General features: G+C 55.1%; 1 protein-coding gene across 3 annotated transcripts in view; it reads left to right on the top strand.

Annotated features, from left to right (window-relative positions):
* Window positions 1-19,530, top strand: part of CHLSN (cholesin) — a 149,357-nt gene that overhangs the window by 33,865 nt on the left and 95,962 nt on the right. The gene's annotated exons all lie outside the window — the stretch shown is intronic.

Here is a 19,530-nt window from a genome sequence, read left to right as displayed (position 1 = left end):
AGAATAAAGACAGACAGAGCCACACCTGGATGCGTTGAGTGAAGCAGCACATCAGACTGAAGGCTTCGACAGGCCCCAGAAAGGCTGGGCCGGTTAAGTGGGAAGGAAGGAGGGGACGGCCTGCGGATGTCGCTGCGCCCCGGCTCGGGGAGGAGCCTCTGTGGGATCTGCCTCCGTCTGTGCCCGTGTCCTGGGGCTGCCAACCGCCGACCAGAGAGGCTGGCGGAGGGGAGGAATCCACCTGTCAGCACCGGGACCCCGGCACAAGGGGACAGGTCGGCCTCCTGATGGTATTTCTGCAGACAAATTGTGAGGGATGAGACGGTCGTCGTCTAAGCTGAGGCGGGAAGCGTTCAAGGAAAAGGAGCGTTGGTGCCGGGAGTGGTTGCTGGGGGTTGTCAGGCGTCTGAGAGCTCTGAACTAGTCCCGTGTCTCTTCAGTGTTCTTTCAGTGGAGAGCTGAGCTGGGGAAGAGATGAGGAATGAATAAAGTCTTTGTGTCTTCCTTCCACGAGAATTCTGTAGAGCACACGACAGCATCAAGTGACCACACGGCGTCTCTGTCCGAGGCCTCTCACCCGGAGCAGCCGGTTCCCCTCCAGGGCACGAGTCCAGGGACGAGGCCCGTGCCAGGGTGGATCTTCACCGCAGCCCCAGGGCCTGTCAGCCACAGAGGCTCTTGTGGTCGGGAGACCCCCATCTGGGCCCCTGATAGGATTCCGGGAAGAAGTTGTCAGCTCGGCCTCACGGTTGTGCGTTTTGGTCAGAAAAAGGCGACAGCTTTCTGCAGTAGCTCTGCCCAGAGACTCGGATTTCTGAGCGTGTCTCCAGTCGCGGGCAGCCTGGGGTCATGGGACAAATAGCTGAGCTGGACGCACAGGACTTCACCGCAGTCTTGCTCTCGCTGGAGCGGGGAGGAGGGCACTGTCTCACGGGTTGTGGGGAGGATGGGGCGATGGCAGGCAGCTCAGTGGTCCTGCACCGTCCCCGCACCTGAGTGGCAGTTCTGGGGCAGTAGTCACTGTCTTGCTCTTGGAGGACGGGCCGTGTTCATGCCTCTGGAGTGCTGTGTGCCGGTGAGGGACCCTCACTGGGCCCCACACCCACTCTAGGCGAGCTGCCGGTGGCGGGCGCTGGGAGAGGGCAGGTCGCACCCAGGGGTGGACATCGTGCTCTCGAGGCCACCACTGGCTTTTGTCCCCAGCTGGGTGTTTCCCGCCGTCCTGCTCCTGCGGCCCATGAGGGAGGGTGTCTGGCTGCCTTCTCCAGCACCCGGCCGCCTCCCCTGCAGTCGGAGCTGAGCTGGGGGCGGCAGGGCAGAGACAGAGGCAGAGGCAGGGCAGGCGCTGCCCTCATGTTCCGCTCCGGGTCCCTTCTGCACGTGGCGTGCACACGCTCTCCTCCGCCATCCGTGGCGGCGCTCTGTGCCGGGCTCCCGCGTCTTGTCTGTTCCCTCAGTCCGGCTGCCCGTGGGTGGAGGGAGGGCTCGCAGCCCCCAGGTGTTGGGCGAACTCGTTTGGGAGCCCACTGTGGACCCCGCGCCCGGTGGAGGAGTCTTCTCTGGTCCTTTTCCACATTCTCCTCCCCGGGCAGCCCTGTCTCCTCTCCTTCAAGGTACATCCTGCGGCTGCCGCCACCGCCCACTCCAGGCCTCTGCACCTCACCGAGGTGGCCACACTGCCCGCCTGCCTCTCTGCTGTCTTCCTCGCTCGCTCGGCTGGAGCACCAGCTCTGGTGTGCGGGTGGACCTATCCGTCCCCGCTGCCAGCAGAAGGCCATCCGCGCCTTCTTGGCCTCCAGCCCCCTGCTGGCCCCGCTCCCTGCCAGCCCCCTCCACCCTGGGCCTCGTGTCCTCATGGGTGGGCAGCAGGCGGCTCTGCTCGCTCATCAACCTGCCCATCCTGGCCCGCCTGGGATGCAGGAAGCCCCCCAAACCATTTCTGGACTGACTCATTTTGGGGGTCACCCTTCTGGCTGTGGTCCGATTATCCGCTGATGCCCGGACGCACCTTGGTGTCTGTGCAAAGAACCCATGCACCTGTCTGTCCACAGAGGTCCCAGTTGTGTCCCCCGGGGCTGAGTGCCCATGTCTGTGCTGTGGCCGCACGGCCTGCGAGGCCTCCGGGGCTCGGCTCCTGTGGCCTGAGGGCGGCGTGCGAGCAGCGTCCAGGGACAGGGACGATGGACACAGCTTGTTCCCAAAGCAGCGCACGTGATGCGCCCTGACATGCTCTGCCTGTTTATTTAGCGGATGAACAGCATGGGAAGCGTAAGAAAGGAAGGCCCCCAGTTCCGCCTCCCCTTTTGTGTGTCCCTTCCCAGCCCATGTGTGAGGACGTCTCTTTCAGGCTCAGTCGAACTCTTCATGCGCACTTCGTTCTTAATTTCATTTTTAAAAACGTAGCTCCCCCTTTATGAAAGGAAACACACCATCGTGAAAAACAGGGAAAACGTGGAAAAGTTTAGCGAGGGAAATGTTTGGGACATGAGCATATTTGCGGGTTTTCCCGTATGTCTGACCCTGTGACTGGCTCCCAGGCGTTCACAGTCACTGTGTCACAGGCGTCTAGTGAGTAAACGCCACCGTGGTTTAGTCCTTTCGCCATTTTGAAGACGGAACCATCCTTCAACTGGCCACGTGGGGTCGGCCGCCACATCCTTCTGTCATGTTCCTGGAGGCCCAGGTTGTCACTCCTGTCCCGAGGCGTGGGCGGCCAGGGGCTGGGACTGTCCCCTTCTGTGCCGATGGCAGAACCGGCTGGGAGCCTGGGTCTCCCGAGCGAATCTCCCTTTCAGTGGCCTGTGTTTTCTCTTCGTGGCTTCAGAATGGGAGGTCCTGTAGTCACTCTCGTGACATTATTGGTCACAGTATCAATGGGATATTTTGAAGCCTCTGGGAAGTTTTGCCCCCGAGGTGCCGAGAGCTTATTTGCGAGTGTCGTGTTCCTTCCCAGCTGCCGTGATGCCGTTCCCCTGTTGTAGCTGTGTCACCTCTCCATCCATGGGCTGGGACGTGTTAATCAAATAGGACACGCCGAAGTGGACCACTTCCTGTCTCTGCCCTCCTCCTGCTGAGACCGTCTCCACTTCCTGGCTGCTCAGCGGAAGCCACTGAGTTTATTATTCCCACTTAAGTGGGTTGACACCACATTTATTTAAGAAAGCTTATTTCATTATAATGTCCGCTAATGTTGCTAGGGCATATTAGTTGCTGGCTCATCAGACCGCGTGTGCAAGAAAGTTGTCCAGTTTGGGGTCTGGCATACCAGAGTGGGCAGATTAGGCTGAATATTTGTTCAGTCTTTTCAAAATTATTTTTGTAGTGGTATGAAAAGATTTCCCAGGATGGAGTGTTCACAGCTGGGAAAACAGTTGTTGCTTTGAAGATGGTTTTCCCAGGCACAGAGCTCATGTCTCCTGCTGTTAGGAGCATAAACAGCATCTACCGAAGGAATGGTGAGTCTCAGTGGCTCAGGGTGGCCTTTTTCCATCTGAGCTGCACTGTCCCCTCTCGGGCACACACTTCCACGCGCTTGGAGGAAACCGGGCTCAGTTTGCGCGAATGCACGTCTGAGCGTGGTTGGGAAGCGTGGCTGTCGAGCACACGCGCACACGTCAGAGGCCGTTGGCTTCTTGGGTGTGGACAGCCCTTATTTTGTGCTCATAGATAGGAGGCTGAGTCCTGGCCCACCGTTGGCCTTCAGGTTTGGTCTGAACGATGCTGGCTTTGCCTCCCCAAAGCCTATTTTCATGGCAGAGTCCTGCACAATCTTCGGGGCTCAGCACAGCTGCCACCTAAAGCCAGAGCCACCCGGCCTGGAGTCCGAGGTGACAGTAACCAGGCCCATACCCGGTGCGGTTCGGGGCAGACCTGTAGTGTGACTGTGGGACATCAGTAGTCTGGAACGAGTGTGGAGGTGCCACGACCAGGAGTGTGCCAGATGCCCGACATGCATCAGTTAGGGTTCAGGCCAACTGCCACAACCCGGGGATCCCAGAATTCGGTGCCCTAGGTAGGGTGGAAGTTTATTTCGCAGTCCCGGGGTGAGGGGCCTGGCAGCTCTGCTTCATGGTCCTCCATGGACCGGGCTCCTCACGTCTTACTATTCTGCCACCCCCTGGGGTGTGGTCACAGCTGGCGGGTCCGTGGGAGCCCACCCTCATGCTGGCGTTTTAGTTCTGGGCCAGGGGACAGACAGGGTGAGGACCAGTGGCTGCGTTGCTCAGAGCTGACCCAGAAGCTGCAGACGTGCCCTCGGCTCACACCTGCTGGCCCTGCCTCAGATGTCCGCCTGGATGTGACTGCAGACGAGGTCTGGGACTGATCTCCAGTTGGGCAGCCAAGAGCCCGATGAAAACCTGGGGGCTCTGTTCCCAAAAGAAGAAGGGTCCCTGGGGGAGAGCCTGTCGGGGGCCTGGGCTCCACTGCCCACTTTCCAGCTCAGGGAGGAGCCTTGGTGCGTTCCAGGAGGGCTGAGGGTGGTGCTTCGCATCACGGCCTTGGGCCGGTAGAGCTGGGCTTAATGGGGAGCTGGGCGTGGTGTCTGGGCCCCATTTCTCTCTGAGACTGTCAGGAGAGCTGTAGGTGCGTACCGCACGGGTCGCCCTGGGGTGCCACGAGGTAACGTATGGCACCTGCTCCAGGCAATGCCTGATAGGTGACAGCTGGTGTGACTCCGTGGCGGTTAGAACTAGTAATGTGTGTGCTCACACATGTCCTTTTGGGAGGGAGGGGTTACCATTTGTGTAGGTGGCGTAGAAGCTCATTTGAGTGAGTTTCTACATTTGTTGAGAGTGAGCAATTCTATGGACTAGTCTCTGTTTTGTTTTTTTTTTAAAAATTGGCACCTGAGCTAACAACCGTTGCCAATCTTCTTCTTTTTTGTTTCTTTTTCCCCTGCTTTATCTCCCCAAACCCCCCTGTACATAGTTGTATATCTTAGTTGCAGGTCCTTCTAGTTGTGGGATGTGGGATGCCGCCTCAACGTGGCCTGACGAGCGGTGCCATGTCTGCGCCCAGGATCCGAACCCTGGGCCACTGCAGTGGAGCGCGCGAACTTAACCACTTGGCCACGGAGCCGGCCCCTAGTCTCTGTTTTTGTTACGACCATAAAAACCAGTAGATCCTTAGCAGAGTGCTGGCTGTGGAGTCAGAACCCCACGGAAGCTTCCTGCTCCCCCTTACTAGCTCTGTGGCCCGAGGCAGGGTGACCCCTCTGCCCCAGCGTCACACCGGTGAAGTGGACATGAGCACGGACCCGTCTCAGGCACCAGGAGGAGTCCATGAGCACGTGCACAGCGTGGCGGGGTGCCTAGCTATGGTAGGCACTCAGTCAACATTGCTCTGTTTTTTTATTGAGCCCATAATAGTTTACAACACTGGAAAATTTCAGTTGTACGTTATTAGTGGCCTGTCACCACATAGGTGCCCCCCTCCACCCCCTGTGCCCACCCCCTGCCCCCTTCCCCCGGTAACCACTGAACTGTTCTCTTTGTCCGTGTGTGCTTATCTTCCACATGTGAGTGAAATCATCTGGTGTTTGTCTTTGTCTGTCTGGCTTGTTTCGCTCAGCACAACACCCTCCAGGTCCATCCATGCTGTCTGTGGTTTGTTTTTTAATTAAGGAGTAAATGAAAAGTGCTCTGAACTTCCTGAGTCTTTAGTCTCGTCAGGAAGTCGGGCTTCCTCAGTAGTTTCATCAGCAAACGTCTGATGAACCTGGGAAATTGAAATGCAAATAAAGGATGCTTTGTGTGCTGACAGCTTCTCAACCACAGGTATTCCGAGATGACCACATTTTTGTGTGCTCAAGTGTCCTTCTGACTGTTGATGACGCCTGATCACTGCGGTTTTTCCTTTAAATGGACGTAATGAATTGTGGTGTTCCACCGTCAAGCCCGGATGGTGGTTTTTCGAGAACAGCTCCTTCTGCTTTTACACTTTCACCTGAAGGAACCTGCAGCCCAGAGGGTGACACGTTCGCCCTGGCCCAGCGTGGACACTTGCTTTTTGCCACCCAGTTAGCCTGTGCTTTTGTCATTACCCTTAACCACTGGTTCACGGTCAGTTGTGAAGTGCCGGGAATCTGGGGTGTGGCCCCTCGGTGACGATACGGTGTTTCCAGTGAGGCTAACGGAGCACCGTTCCTGAGGACCAGAGACGTGGCTTTCCATGTGTTTTGTTTTGGTGCCACTTGAGTGCCTGTCTCAATGGCATGGAGTGTGTATGGAGGTGTCTGCCCGCCTCGCCAGATTGCGCAGGTGGAGTGCTCCACAGGGCGGCCCTGGGGACCCCAGGTCTGGCCAGACGTGGGTGATGCACAGGGAGTGTGTGTGTGCGAGCAGGTGAGTGTGAGCATGTACGTATGATTGTGCATGCACATGCGTGAGTGTGCATGTGTGTGTGCACCCATGCACGCAGGGCTGGAGGTTCCTACTTCGGAGTCCCCTGCCCCCACAGAGTGGCCTGGCACCTGGCGGCTGTCCTCAGGCACGAGTTTGCATTCTGCCTGGGTCGTGGCTGTGCGTCACTCCTGGCCCTGGAGCCTGGGCTGCATCTTGCTTTGCCGGGGCCCTGCCCTGGTCGGTGTTCTCAGAGCTGAGCTCAGCCCCGGCCAGGGTAAGAAGCAGGTGTCGCTCAGCAGCTGGATTCCGGTGTCTGCGGGGCCGGTGCTGGTGCTGGACCCATGCACCACCAGGCGCGCTCATCCTCGTCCCTCTGGTGCATGGGTGCCGCCAGCATGTCTGAAGAGGGAGCATGAATTTGTAGCTGGGGTGGAGGTTAGAGATATTCCCGTGCATGTGAATTGAGTTTCCCTGTAGGCTGTATTTTGTAAGAAAGAAATTCAGACGTGCATTTTCTCTTTCTTACTGCGCCCACATTCCCTCCCTGAAAACAAACACACACCCTCACACACCCACGACTCCCACACTATGATTTGTCCTAAGGGGTCTGAAAATCAGAGCTGAGCTAAGGTTTATACAACCTTATGGAACTTTGGTTTTGAAAAGAAAACAGAAATTTATTCAAGAAAAACAAGGGGAATTGTACTTTCCAAATGCAGACCTGGCGCGCCCATGTCGGAGCAGGGCCTTTGCTGGAGTAGTGTGTGGCTCTGCAGAGATTGGGGACTGAATGACTCAGAGTGCTGTGGCCCAGGAGCTGCTGCACCCCCGGCTCCCCCGGGCCACTGGCAGCAAGGGGCCCTCAGGGGGCCAGACGCCACTCCTATGCCTCATCCTGCTGTATTTCAGGCTCAGAGCCCATCCAGCTTAATCTGAAAGGACCGGATTTATTTAATTCCAGCAGGCACGTCATTTCCCCAGGATAAATTATTTGCAGAAAATTCGTTCTTAATGTTTTCTTCCATTTGCCTATAGTCATTACTGGCAGATGAAAGTATACTTAAGAATTTTTTTTTTTCTTGTGGGGAAGAGTGGCCCTGAGCTAACATCTGTTGCTAATCTTTCTCTTTTTGCTGAGGAAGATTGTCACTGAGCTAACATCCGTGCCAGTCTTCCTCTATTTTATGGGGGACGTCACCACAGTGTGGCTTGATGACTGGTGCGGGGTTTGTACCCAGTGAACCCTGGGCTGCCGAAGTGGAACATGTGAACTTAACTGCTGTGCCACCGGGCTGGCCCCCTATACTTAAGAATTTTTAAGGCAGAAGTATATATTTCTGGAGCATAAGGGAAGCAGGAAGCCCCAGATGTTTTTAGGTGTTTGTGGGGAATGAACTGCTCAGCTTGACAGGGCGCTGGGTGAGGAGCGGCTCCATCCTTGAGTGACCGTTTATGGAAGTGTCCCCATGGAGTGCGGGACCCTCCCAGAACCCAAGTGACCAAAGGAGGCAGCCAAGGAAGCAGGTCCCGACAGGACCCCCAGCCACGAGATGCTCTTCTGGGGCCGTAGGAGATTCGGGATGCACGGGGTTGCAGTGCCCAGTCCGTGTGGTCGCTCCAGGGCAGGGAGGGAGCCAGGCCCAGTAAACAGCCCCCAAAGCCGTCCATCCATCTTCCCGCCCTGTCTCCCCACGTTCACATCCCTTTTCCCTGTTTTCAGGCCCAGCCGTGAAGAGGGGGTCTCTCTCCTCCAGACTCTGTTTTGAGGCAAGGGGGAACTTGCTGTCCTTTTTCCCTACTGCAGTTTCTAATTCTGTGTCTCATGTTACGAGCGTCATGTCTGATTTCTAGCCTGTGCCTGACTGAACTTTTAAAAACAGGGGCATGGAGCGGGGGTGGGCTTTGAAATACGCCTTTGGTTTTACTGAGGGGTGAGACCATTTCATCGGGCAATACTGACCTTTGGTGTTAAATTCTGGTTTGAGCCTAGAGTTCTAGGCTTAGCAGCCGTGATTTAAGTGGGAGAATTTTAATTATGGCTGCAGACAGGCACGTCTGTGGCATAGTCTAAGGACTTCTTTCCTTCCTTTTTCTCCTGGCCCCTATTTATTGTGAAATATGCGAACAGAAAAGTGCGTACAACTTAAAGGAAACCACACCCGGGTCAAGAAAGACACCTCTGCTGGCTCTCTGTCCTCATCTCTCCGCTTTTCTGCAGAGTTGTATTTCCCATGGCTGTGTCCCTACGTCACACAGTTTGGTTTTGCTTGTGTTTGCACTTTACACGGATGGAATTGTATTCTGCGTATTTTTTGTGTGTATGCGTGTTTTGCTTCTTGGGCTAAACTTTACTTGTAAGCATTGTCCATGCTGTTGTGTGTGGCTCGAGATTGTTAATTTTTATTGGTGTATGAATTTACCATAGTTTATCCGTTGTTCTAGTGACGGTCATTTGAGTTGTTTCCAGTTTGGGGAGATTATAAACAACACGGCGATGACTGCTCTTGTACGTATCCTGCCCGTCTGCACACGTTCCCCTGGGGTTTATACCTGGGGTGGAATTGCAGGGCCTTATTGGGAATCTTCCTCTCTACTGGGTAAACCTGCTGTGTTAGTTCTCTATTGCTGTGTAACAAATTACCGCAAAATTTAGTGGCTTAAAATAACCACGTTTGTGTGGGTCAGGAAACAGGGGGGCCGAGCCGGGTGTTCTGGCTCACAGGCTGCAGTCAAGGTCTCGGCCGGGCTGCAGTCTCACCTGAAGGCTTGGCCGGGGAACGGTCTGCTTCCAGCCTGCCTCGGTGGTCATCGGGGGGATTCGGTGCCTCCCTGGCTGTGAGACTGGGGACCTCCGTTCCTTGCTGGCTGTTGGCCAAAGGCTGCCCTTAGTTCTTTGCCACGTGGGCCTCCTCAGGGAGCTCATGGTGTGGCATCTGGCTCCATCATAGAGAGGGGGAGAGAGAGAGCACAAAAGATCGGAAGTCGTGATCTTTTATAACCTGATCTCGGAGGTGATTTCGCATCGCTTGCTGCCTTCTGTGGGTTGGAGGCTGGTGGCTAGGTTCAGCCCACAGCAAGCGTGTGACTGTCAGGAGGCAGCAGCATCGGGGCCTGGTAGAAGCCGCCCGCCACCACCCACTGTTTCCTCAGAGGTGGTCCTAGCGGCTCCCGTCCCGCCGGCAGCCCACACGCCTCTCTCTTGACAACACTTGGTCTTCTCAGGCTTTCTAATCATCTTGTGAGTCTGAGTAGCATCTCATTGTGGGCTTTTAATCTTTTGATGTTTATGTATTTTGTGACGTGAAGTGACATAGAATAAAAGGCAAAGATCTTAAGGTCAGACGGAAGCCTTTTGATAAATTCACGTACACGCCTCTGTGCGCCCAGGGCTTGTTCTCGATTGTCCTCGCTCTGTACTCATGCTTGGTCGCCTCCTGAGTATCTTGGCATTCAAGGCCGCTCCCGACCACTCCAAAATTCATAGCTCCAGCACTGACCCTTCAGCCACACTCCAGACCTAAGATCTGTTTGATCCTCAGCAACCATTGAGTGTCTCACAGTGAGGGGACTCAGAACCTCATTGTCCAAAATCCACGTCCTTGTTCGCCCCTGAGGAGAAGTCGAACACCACTGCTTCACTTGCTCAGGCAAAACCCTTGTGTTTATTCTTTTTTAGTTTATTGTGGTAAAATACACATGACATAAAATTAGCCATTTTAGCCATTTTTAAGTGTCCCTTTCCGCAGCATTGAGCACACTCACAGTGTTGTGCAACCATCGCCACCATCCATCTCCGGAACGTCTTCATCTTCCCAAACGGAAACTCTGTCCCCATTAAACACTGACTCCCATCCCCTCCCCGGGCCCTGGTGCCCACCATCTACTTCCTGTCTCCATGGATTTGCCTCCTCCAGGGGCCTTGTGTGAGTGAGTCACACAGGATTTGTCCTTTTATCCTGGTGTTTTTTCTTGACTCCCCTCTTTCTCTCACATCCCATGTCCAATCCATCAGGGAATCCTGTTGACTTCAGAATACACCCAGAGTCCGACTGCTTCCCGCGGCTCGAGTTGCTCCCGTCCTGGTCCAGGCCTCCCGCCCCCTCACCGCCGTGCCTCTGCTCCAGTCTCTGCCTCCGCCTCCCTCGGGTTGTGCTCAGGGCCCTGCGGACAGTCAGGATTCTCAGACGGGAGTCGTGCCGCACGCCTCGGCCGTCCTGCTCGGGACTCTCCAGTGGCTCCTCCTGAGTTCACGTCGATACCAGAGCTCACGTGCACACTTCCCACTTGCCTCTTCTTCCTTTCTTCCACACTCAGTAGATGGTCTTTATCAAGTTGAGGAAACTCCTCTATTGCTAGTTTTCTAAGAGTTTCGGTCGTGAGCGGATGTCGAATCTTGTCAAGTGCTTTTCTGTATCAGGTGTTCTGGTCATGTGATCTTTCTTCTTTGGCCTGTTAAATATGATGCGTTACGTTGACTGATACCTGAATATTGACCAGCCTGGCGCCCCTGGAGGAGCCCTGCATGGTCACGGTATATAATCACTTTTATATGGTGCTGAAGTCTATTTGCCAGTATTTTGTTGAGGAGTTTTGCATCTAGATTCATGAGGGATACTAGCCTGTAGTTTTCTCTTTTCTGTACTGTCTGTGTCTGGTTTTGAATCAGGGCATTTGGTGTTAATTCTTTAAATGTTTGGTAGAATTTGCCAGTGAAGCCCTCTGGGCCTGGAGATTTAGTTTTCGGGAGTTTCTAAGTTGCGAATTCGATTTCCTTGATTTTATAGTGCTATTCGAGTTATCTGTGTCATGTGACTTGTGTGTCGTGGAAGTTCATGCTTTCTGAGGATTTGGTCTCCTCCAGGTTTCTTTTTATAATTCTGTGTTCCCTGCACATAGTCTCAGGTTCGACCTTTGTTTCCTGAAATATGACGAGCGCAGTCGTATTAAGAGCTGCGTTTTCCATCCAGCGTGAAGCCGCTGTGGTTGAACTGTGCGTCTCCCACGCCCACTGTTGCATTTACGTAGCTGCCGCTCCCCCGCTCCCCGGGCTACCACGACTCTTCTGGTCACTGCTTGTGAGACATGAATGGGTGCGTCTGAGGCCTGGGGCGGCTGTGTCCTGTGCGGGAAGCCTCTGGAGGCTCCTGCCGGGTGTCCAGGGTGCAGTGAATGAGGACCACGTCGAGTCTCACCTGAGGCTTGGGTCCTGGCCCCCAGGCTCGTGAGTGCCCCACGACCCCTCAGACTGGCTTCTTTTTGTTCCCCTGTCACAAAGCAGCCTTTTGTTCCTCAGCACCTAGGGCATCTCTTCTAGTCTCCTGTAAATCTGTGTGGGTACACATGTGTGCGTGCCTGTGTGTGTGCGTGTGCTTGGAGGGTGGGGTGAGCTGACGGGGGCTCGGGTCGCCTGCACATCAGGTGGCAGCCCGCGTGCAGCTCTCCTGGGCCTTGGCTCCCTGTGGGGAGCGTGGTGTGGACAGATGCCCTCAGGACCGTTGGTGGCCTGGGCACTCAGTCTCTGACTGCCCGTTTCAAGCTTTCTTCCAGAAATCTGTCTGGGAGTCCCCCGTCCTTTCACATGGTTCACACGCTGCCTGATCCGGCAGTTTCCGGTGCTGTGCTGTCGGGGGCCGGGGTGGGGGGTTGATCGGAATTTGAAGTGACATCAGTGGACTTTCTAATGGATTGTGAGCGTTGGATCTTCGGGCGCAGGGAGTGTGCTGTGGCCCTCTGGGCGAGAGTTCTGTAGTGTGACTTCAAGGACAAGAGCCGTCTGCTTCTAACGCCGCAGAGGAGCCGCCTCAGCCAGCAGTGGCTGGCGGCCCTGGGAAGTGAGAGGATGAGGCCTGCTGTGGTTTCCTTCATTTCCGGACAATTTACATTTTTGAGTCAGCAAAGAGAAATGCTGTATTGTTTGCTGAAGACGGAATGTTCTGAGCAGGCTGGTCTCAGGGGAGTGACGGCCACCTGCTTTCTTGTCTGCTCTGAGTTTATGGTGACCTCCCTGGAAGAGCCTGAGCCTCCTGAGGGTTGGGGGCTCACCTGAATTCCAGGTGACAGCTCAGGAGGAGACCGAAGCTTCGAGAAGGAGCCACACGGGCTTCCTTCGTCCTGTGTCCGTGTGACGAGCACTGTGGGAACCGATGAGGCTGCGGCCCCGCCCTCTCCTTCCGCAGCTCAGGTGGCAGTGGGGAGGACGACTCCAGAGGGGACCTGGAGGCAGGGGCGCGTCAGCGTGTGCTGTGTGCTAGCCGCCGTCCCGCAGGGGAGGAGGGGAGAGAAGGAGCAGGAACTCGTTGTAAACGTTCTGCACTCCACTGTGCTCGTCCCCTCTTGAGAGCCCTGCCATCAGTGATGCTCGGGTGCAGCGGAGCTGGCCTCCTGGAGAGACTGGGGCGCTGGCTTTCCTCGAACAGCTGGCGTCCTTCCCGGGCCCCCACAGCTGATCTCTTCTGATAAGTTTAGGTTGGTTCCACCCCGCTGCAAAGGCTTAGAGTTGCAGTCAAGTTTTAGTGCACTTTTGTTCTGTGTTCCTTTGACTTTTAAAACCCTCATTCCCAGACGAGATCCCCCACCCACTGGACAATGGCAAAAATCAGATTAACTCAGAGCAGCTGGCATTTTTCTGCCGGCCGGAACTGGGCATGTGCAGGCTCGCCTGCCCCCGGGCTGTGTGTCGGCTTAGGGCCTGTCTGCAGTGCCAGGGCGTTTTGGGGGCCCTCCCAGGCCTCGAGTTCCTTGAAGCTGGTGCTGCGTGTGTCTGGGTGCCTGGAGAGCACTGCAGGGCTGCCCGTGATGGCCGGCGCCGCCCACTTCCCTGGCCGCCCCCATCTTCCCACCCAGGCCCTCTCCCAGGGGGGCTGCCACTCCCTAGGCTGAGCGCCCAGGCAGGGGCTGCAGGCCGTGCGGTGGGTGCGCTGGGTGAAGGCACTCAGCAGAGCTCCTTGAACAGGAGGCCGAGGGCGCACTGGGTGGAGAGTGAGTGGCCAGGAAGCGGTGGGTGTTTCACAGGTGACACCGCTCCCTCCTCCCTCCCCTCCTCTGTGTCTGCTGTGAGCTGAGCTGACTCCACGCCTGCCAAACCCGGGAAGGCAAAGTGCTAATTAACGCTGCACACAGGCCTCAGCGATGGCCTCCGCTCGGTGCTCAGCGAGTATTTCTCAGTTGATCCGTCGTTTAAGAAGTGAAAGCTTTTCTTCCCTGAGTCTCAGTTGAGAACCACTGATGTCGACGATGCAGCTGGAAAGCTCGGGTGTTCAGACGTCTTCTCTGACCCTAGAGGACCTGCTGCTCTCACCGGCCAACAGCATGTTCCTTTGCCTTCCGTCTCTCGTGTTTTCCAGGAGATACTTTATCACGAATACACAATCAGTAGTGGAAAAGGAGCGTAAGAAGACCTTGAGGAACAAAGGCTGTGTGTCCTGGAGTTCTGAGCAGGTTGCCCCAGGGACTGACCCAGCACAGTGCAGAGTGAGTGACACACATGATAGCGCATTGGCTTCCTTCTGCCGGCTCCTGCTGCTCTCGTCAGATGGCGATGCCTGGAAAGGGAGCCGTGGGCAGTGATGACCTGCGGCTGCCAGACATGCCCGGCCAGCCTGTGACAGCTCCTCGGCGCCCTGTTACAGGTCTTGGGGGGCACTGGTCTTCGTGGCTTTGTGAGGATCCCCGAGCATGATTTAGTGAACCCAGCTTTCATTTTTACTAAAGTTCTTTCCTCTCTTTTTAATTTAAAAGCATCTCAAAAGACTCCCCAGATAATTAGTTTCCCACCATGGAAAAGAAAATAAAACTTGAGTTACTGGGCAGTAAGTGAAAAGAGAAAACTTTAATTGGAAGATTTACAAGAAGTGTGAGGATAGCTTCCAGATTCCAGATGGCCTCAGCCTCTCCATCCTCAGGAAGTGGTTGTGTCTGCTAAGGAAGAGCTCACATGGTGACCGGCCATCGTCTCCCGTCTGTAGGTAGAAACACTGTCCGACCGTGGCATCGACTTCAAAGGTGTTGACCGTTGTGCAGAAACGAGCACGCATCCAAGCAAGGAAGGCCGACTGTGGGGAAAATGCCCCTGTGCCTGCCTGTTTGTTTTGTTTAAAAACAGCTTTATTGAGATGTAATTTACATCATCAAGTCACCCTTTTAAAGCATGTACTTCAGTGCTTTTTACTATATTCACAGAGTTGTAACCGTCACTACTATCTGATTTTAGAATATTTTCTTCACCCCCTAAAGAGACTTTGTACCCACTAGCAGTCGCTCCCCACTGGCCCCTCCCATCAGCCCCTGGCAACCACTTGCTGCCCTCTCTCTCTCTCTGGATTTGCCTACTTGGGCGTTTCATAGAAATGGAGTCATACAATGTGGTCCTTTCGTGACGGCTTCTTTCAGTTGGCATCGTGTTTCCAAGATTCAGCCACGTGTAGCATGTGTCAGCACTTCATTCTCTTTTATTTTATGGCCAAATACTGCCCCACTTTATGGCTGGGCCACATTTTCCTCATCCATTCATCTGCTGACGGACACGTGGGTTGCTTCCACCTCTTGGCTATTGTGAATCATGCTGTTGAGCGTTCGTGCGCAAGTGTTTGTTGGAACACCTGTTCCAGTTCTTTCCAGTCCATACCTGGGCATGGAGTCGACATTGCACACATTTGTCCCGTTGCTGTGACGTTTGTGTGCATGCTTGCACTCACGCTCTGTCTTTCTGCATGTGCCGCCCCACCCGTGAACACTGTGATGTGTGTTTCCGTGCAGTGAGAGCTTCATTTCACGTAGCCACAGGACAGTGCTCAGTCTCGGGGGCTGAGTGGTCGTACGAGGCCTCAGGCCTCCCAGCTGTTGCGCTTTTGTCAGTTGACCCCGTGGCACCTTGCAGCATTTTTCCTCCCGGCAGATCATCCTGTCTGGGGTCACGCACTGCATTTAGTTGCTGTATCTCTCAACTCCTCTTAATTTGGAACTCTCCTCTGCCTTCCTTTGCCTTTAAGACATTGACAGTTTGGGTGAATAGCCTGTCCCCGTTTTGCATTTTCTGCTCTTTCCCCTGATTAGATTCAAGTTGTGATCTGGATGAGGACGTGGAGATGTCATGCCCTTCTCAGGGTCCCCGTCTGGAGTGGGCTCCTTGTAAGCGCCCTGGGTGTGCTATCCCATGTCTCTGCTGTGTGGTTACTGTCCCCCCAGTGTTAAAGCAGTCGGGGAGGTGGGGGTACACAGGGGCTCTGCACGTCCTACTTCTAGTCGTGTCCCCTGGTGTGGGCTACTCTAGGGGCTCCTGCCTGCCCGTCTTCCCTGCGACAGTTGCAGAATGTCGTTCCCCGCTCCTGCACTCTTCCCCATTTTGCTGTAAGCATGAGTCCTCCCCACCCATCCACCCACCATCTATCCATCATCCATCCATCCATCCACCATCCACCATCCATCATCCATCCATCCATCCATCCATCCATCCACCATCCACCATCCACCATCCATCCACCATCCACCATCCATCATCCACCATCTACCATCCACCATCCACCATCCACCATCCATCCACCATCCACCATCCATCATCCACCATCTACCATCTACCATCTACCATTCACCATCCATCCACCATCCATCATCTACCATTCACCCATCCACCATTCACCCATCCACCATCCACCCACCATCTATCCATCATCCATCCATCCATCCACCATCCACCATCCATCATCCATCCATCCATCCATCCATCCCCATCCACCATCCACCATCCATCCACCATCCACCATCCATCATCCACCATCTACCATCTACCATCCACCATCCATCATCCATCCACCATCCACCATCCATCATCCACCATCTACCATCTACCATCCATCCACCATCCATCCACCATCCACCATCCACCATCCATCCACCATCCATCCATCATCCACCATCTACCATCTACCATCCACCATCCACCATCCATCCACCATCCACCATCCATCATCCACCATCTACCATCTACCATCTACCATTCACCATCCATCCACCATCCATCATCTACCATTCACCCATCCACCATTCACCCATCCACCATCCATCCACCATCCATCCACCATCCATCTATCCATCATCCATCCATCCACCATCCACCATCCATTCATCCATCCTCCATCAATCCACCATCCATCCATCCATCATCCACCCATCCATCCATCTATCCATCTACCACCCATCCATCCATCCATCTACCACCCATCCACCCATCCACCCATCCATCCATCTACCATCCACCATCCACCATCCATCCATCCATCCACCCACCATCCACCCATCCATCCACCATCCATCCACCATCCATCCACCCATCCATCCACCATCCATCCATCCATCCATCTACCATCCACCATCCACCATCCAGCTGTCCATCCATTCATTCATTCCTGTGTGTTACTGTATTGTGTTTATTTCGTTGTCTGTTTTATTTAAATTATATTTATAGCTGTCTATTATTGGAATGGACTCATGGATTCTTATTTTTCAATGGTTTATAATTATTTACTCTTCCTAATTATCTTGGGGCTCAAATTGCCCCAGATTTGGCCAGTGGGAACCCTTCAGGTGGGTCCCTGTGTCCTTTTGGTGTGGCCCTGTCATTCTCTTGAAGCTTTTCTTACCTTTTGGCAGGACACCATGTTCGAAGGCTCATCTCATACCTTCCTGCCCTGGCCCGACTTGGCCATTTCTCCAAGGAGCTGGGTTCCTTTTTGAGGGTAAGGGTGTTAGAGAGCAAGGTCTGGGGCCAGGTGGGCCCACAGCCACCCAGGTCTTCTCTTCTAGCCCCTTAGAGCAGACAGAGCTGGGGAATATATGCACGTGTGTGTTTGTGTCTGTTTACACACACTCCGTGCAGGTGCGTACTCACTGTGTGTGCCCGTTCATCCATGCTCACACCCAGGACACACACATCTGTGTACACGTGTGCCTGCCTGTACATATTCTTATTTTAGAAATCCTAGGTTTCACGGATACCTCCAGTCCCGCCCTTTCCCACGGGGCTTTCCCTGCCTGCCCTTCTCCCTGCCGTATTTGCAGCTCCCTCTTCCACTGCGAGAACTCTGGCTGCTAGACCATCCACACGTTTGCTAATGTGCTCATTTGCCGTAGGTTTAAAGCAGCTTCAGGATTTCTTCTCCCCCTCTGCTCAGCAGGCAGCCACCCGAGGAAGTTTGTGTGCGGTTCTCTCCCCTCCCTCCTCAGATGGGAGGAACGTACACCAGGAGGTTTTTGTGGACCGAACGCTGCCACGCCTCACTGAGGGGCCGCGGGGGCCGGACGGGGCGGGTGAGTCACCCGCCTCATCGAGAGAGAATTATGAGGCTCACAGACAGTTATGAAGTCCTCTTCGGAGCTGACACAGCTTTCGTGTACTCACAGCTCTGTGCATTGAGCTGTCAGTGGGTTTACGGGGCACTGGTGCAGAGGGGGCTGGTGACCAGAAGAAGGCAGGCAGGCAGGCAGTCGGACGCTCTGATGTTATCTTGTGGTCTTCCTGCCAAAACCATCAGATAGGCCCCACTCTCGGACGGGTGCTTCTGCGAGGGCGTGCTTTGGGACGGCCGGGTAGGCTGTCGCAGAGCCCAGTGGGGCTTGTGATCTTGGCACTGTCTCCCAGACGGGAGCTCTAGGGTCTCAGGGTCAGAAGAGACTTCCGAGGCCACCTGGTCAACCTCTGGCTCGGAAAGAATCCCTTTCTGTTACGTCAGGACCTCTGCCTTGCGCTTGCCCTGCTAGCGGCCGCGGGCTCCGCTGGGGTGCTCTGACCCTTGGAGCAGTTCTGCAGCCAGATTTACAGGTCAGGAAATGGGCTTTGAGCGGTGAGGGGCAGGAGCTGGCTTCCGGCCCTGTTTGACCTGTGCCTGGGGCGAGTGCCAACTGCAGAGACCTCCGGGGAGGAGGCACAGAAGCGGGGGGGGCTTACGAGCACAGGGCCAGCGTCTGCGTGCCAGGGGGAGACTTGTGCTGTGTGGTCTCAGAGGTGGTTACCCGGGGCCTCTGGGCGGAAGCTTCCTTCCCTGTAGCCTGGGGAGGGGCTCGGGACAGTCCCAGCTGGCCCAGGAGGCTGCCTTGGAGGTACGAGGTGCCTGTCCTGGGTCGATGGCTTTGGGGTTTGGTCAGATGCAGTCCCGCCCACAGATCCTTGGGGGGATCTCCATTCTGCCGCCCACCCACCCATGTCCTGCCTGATGCTCCTTTGGGAAGAGATCCGGCCCGTGACCTTGAGTGACCTCTTGGCGCACATGGTGGTGTGCCCTGGCTCCACGTGGTTTCTGCGTGGTTTGCTTTCTCCTGTTTGATACCAGGGCTGCCGAGCGCTGTGGACGAAGGGACAGGGACTTTGGAGACGGGCTGGTTCCTGGCCACATCACCATTTCAGATTCTGAGCAGCTATAGACTCTTACAGCATCAGGTTCTCTGAGTAATGGGGACGGTATGTGCCTTGTGCGTTTATTGGAAGGATCAGGGACGAGGCCTTATTCTCATACAGTGTCTGTCTCCCCACCCTGCCCGCCCCCATAAAAGCTAAAGGTTAAACATCCTGGGTCTCTACTCTGCGTACTTTTAAAGCGTCTCTGCATCGCCACTTTCTAGCTGGGGTGAGAACGATGAATGCGTTTGATGGATCCCTTGCACGTAGTCAGATCGTGGTGCTGGCGCTCCAGTCTGGGTCTGCCTTCTGCTGTTTGGAGTTGCCAACACTGAGCTCAAAGGGGGACTTAGTAATGAGCACTCATCTAAAATATTCCCTGTCGGGGTTTGCAGGCTGCAGTGCTGGGGAATGGCCGTCTGATCTGACCGGGCCCTGTGCTCTGGAATGGCACTCTGGGGAAGGGGAGAGCCATCTCCCAAGGGGCTCGGAGGATGGAGGGAAAAGCACCTGTTGCAAGATGGCGGCTCTGCCCTTGTAGACGTGCTGATGTGGGAGGTTCTGGAGAGGCAGGGGAAGGGGTCTTCACAGGAAGGGGCTGTGGCGCCTGAGTCAGCGTCACCCTCCCCCCAGTGGGAGGGTAGGTGCTCTGTGAGACAGGGCCACAGGCAAGCCCTGTCCAGCCGCCCACGTGATTTTCCCCAGTAACTGGACGTGTTAGTGCAGGGAACCAGCCTGGTGGGGGTCTGCTAGTCGTCCTGTTGCTAGAATTGGGATGTTTACGTAGAAAGTGAGTCTGAA

The sequence above is a fragment of the Equus przewalskii genome, chromosome 12 (assembly GCF_037783145.1).
Source record: "Equus przewalskii isolate Varuska chromosome 12, EquPr2, whole genome shotgun sequence".
Lineage (NCBI taxonomy): Eukaryota > Metazoa > Chordata > Mammalia > Perissodactyla > Equidae > Equus > Equus przewalskii.
This window is presented reverse-complemented; position numbering and strand designations above follow the sequence as displayed.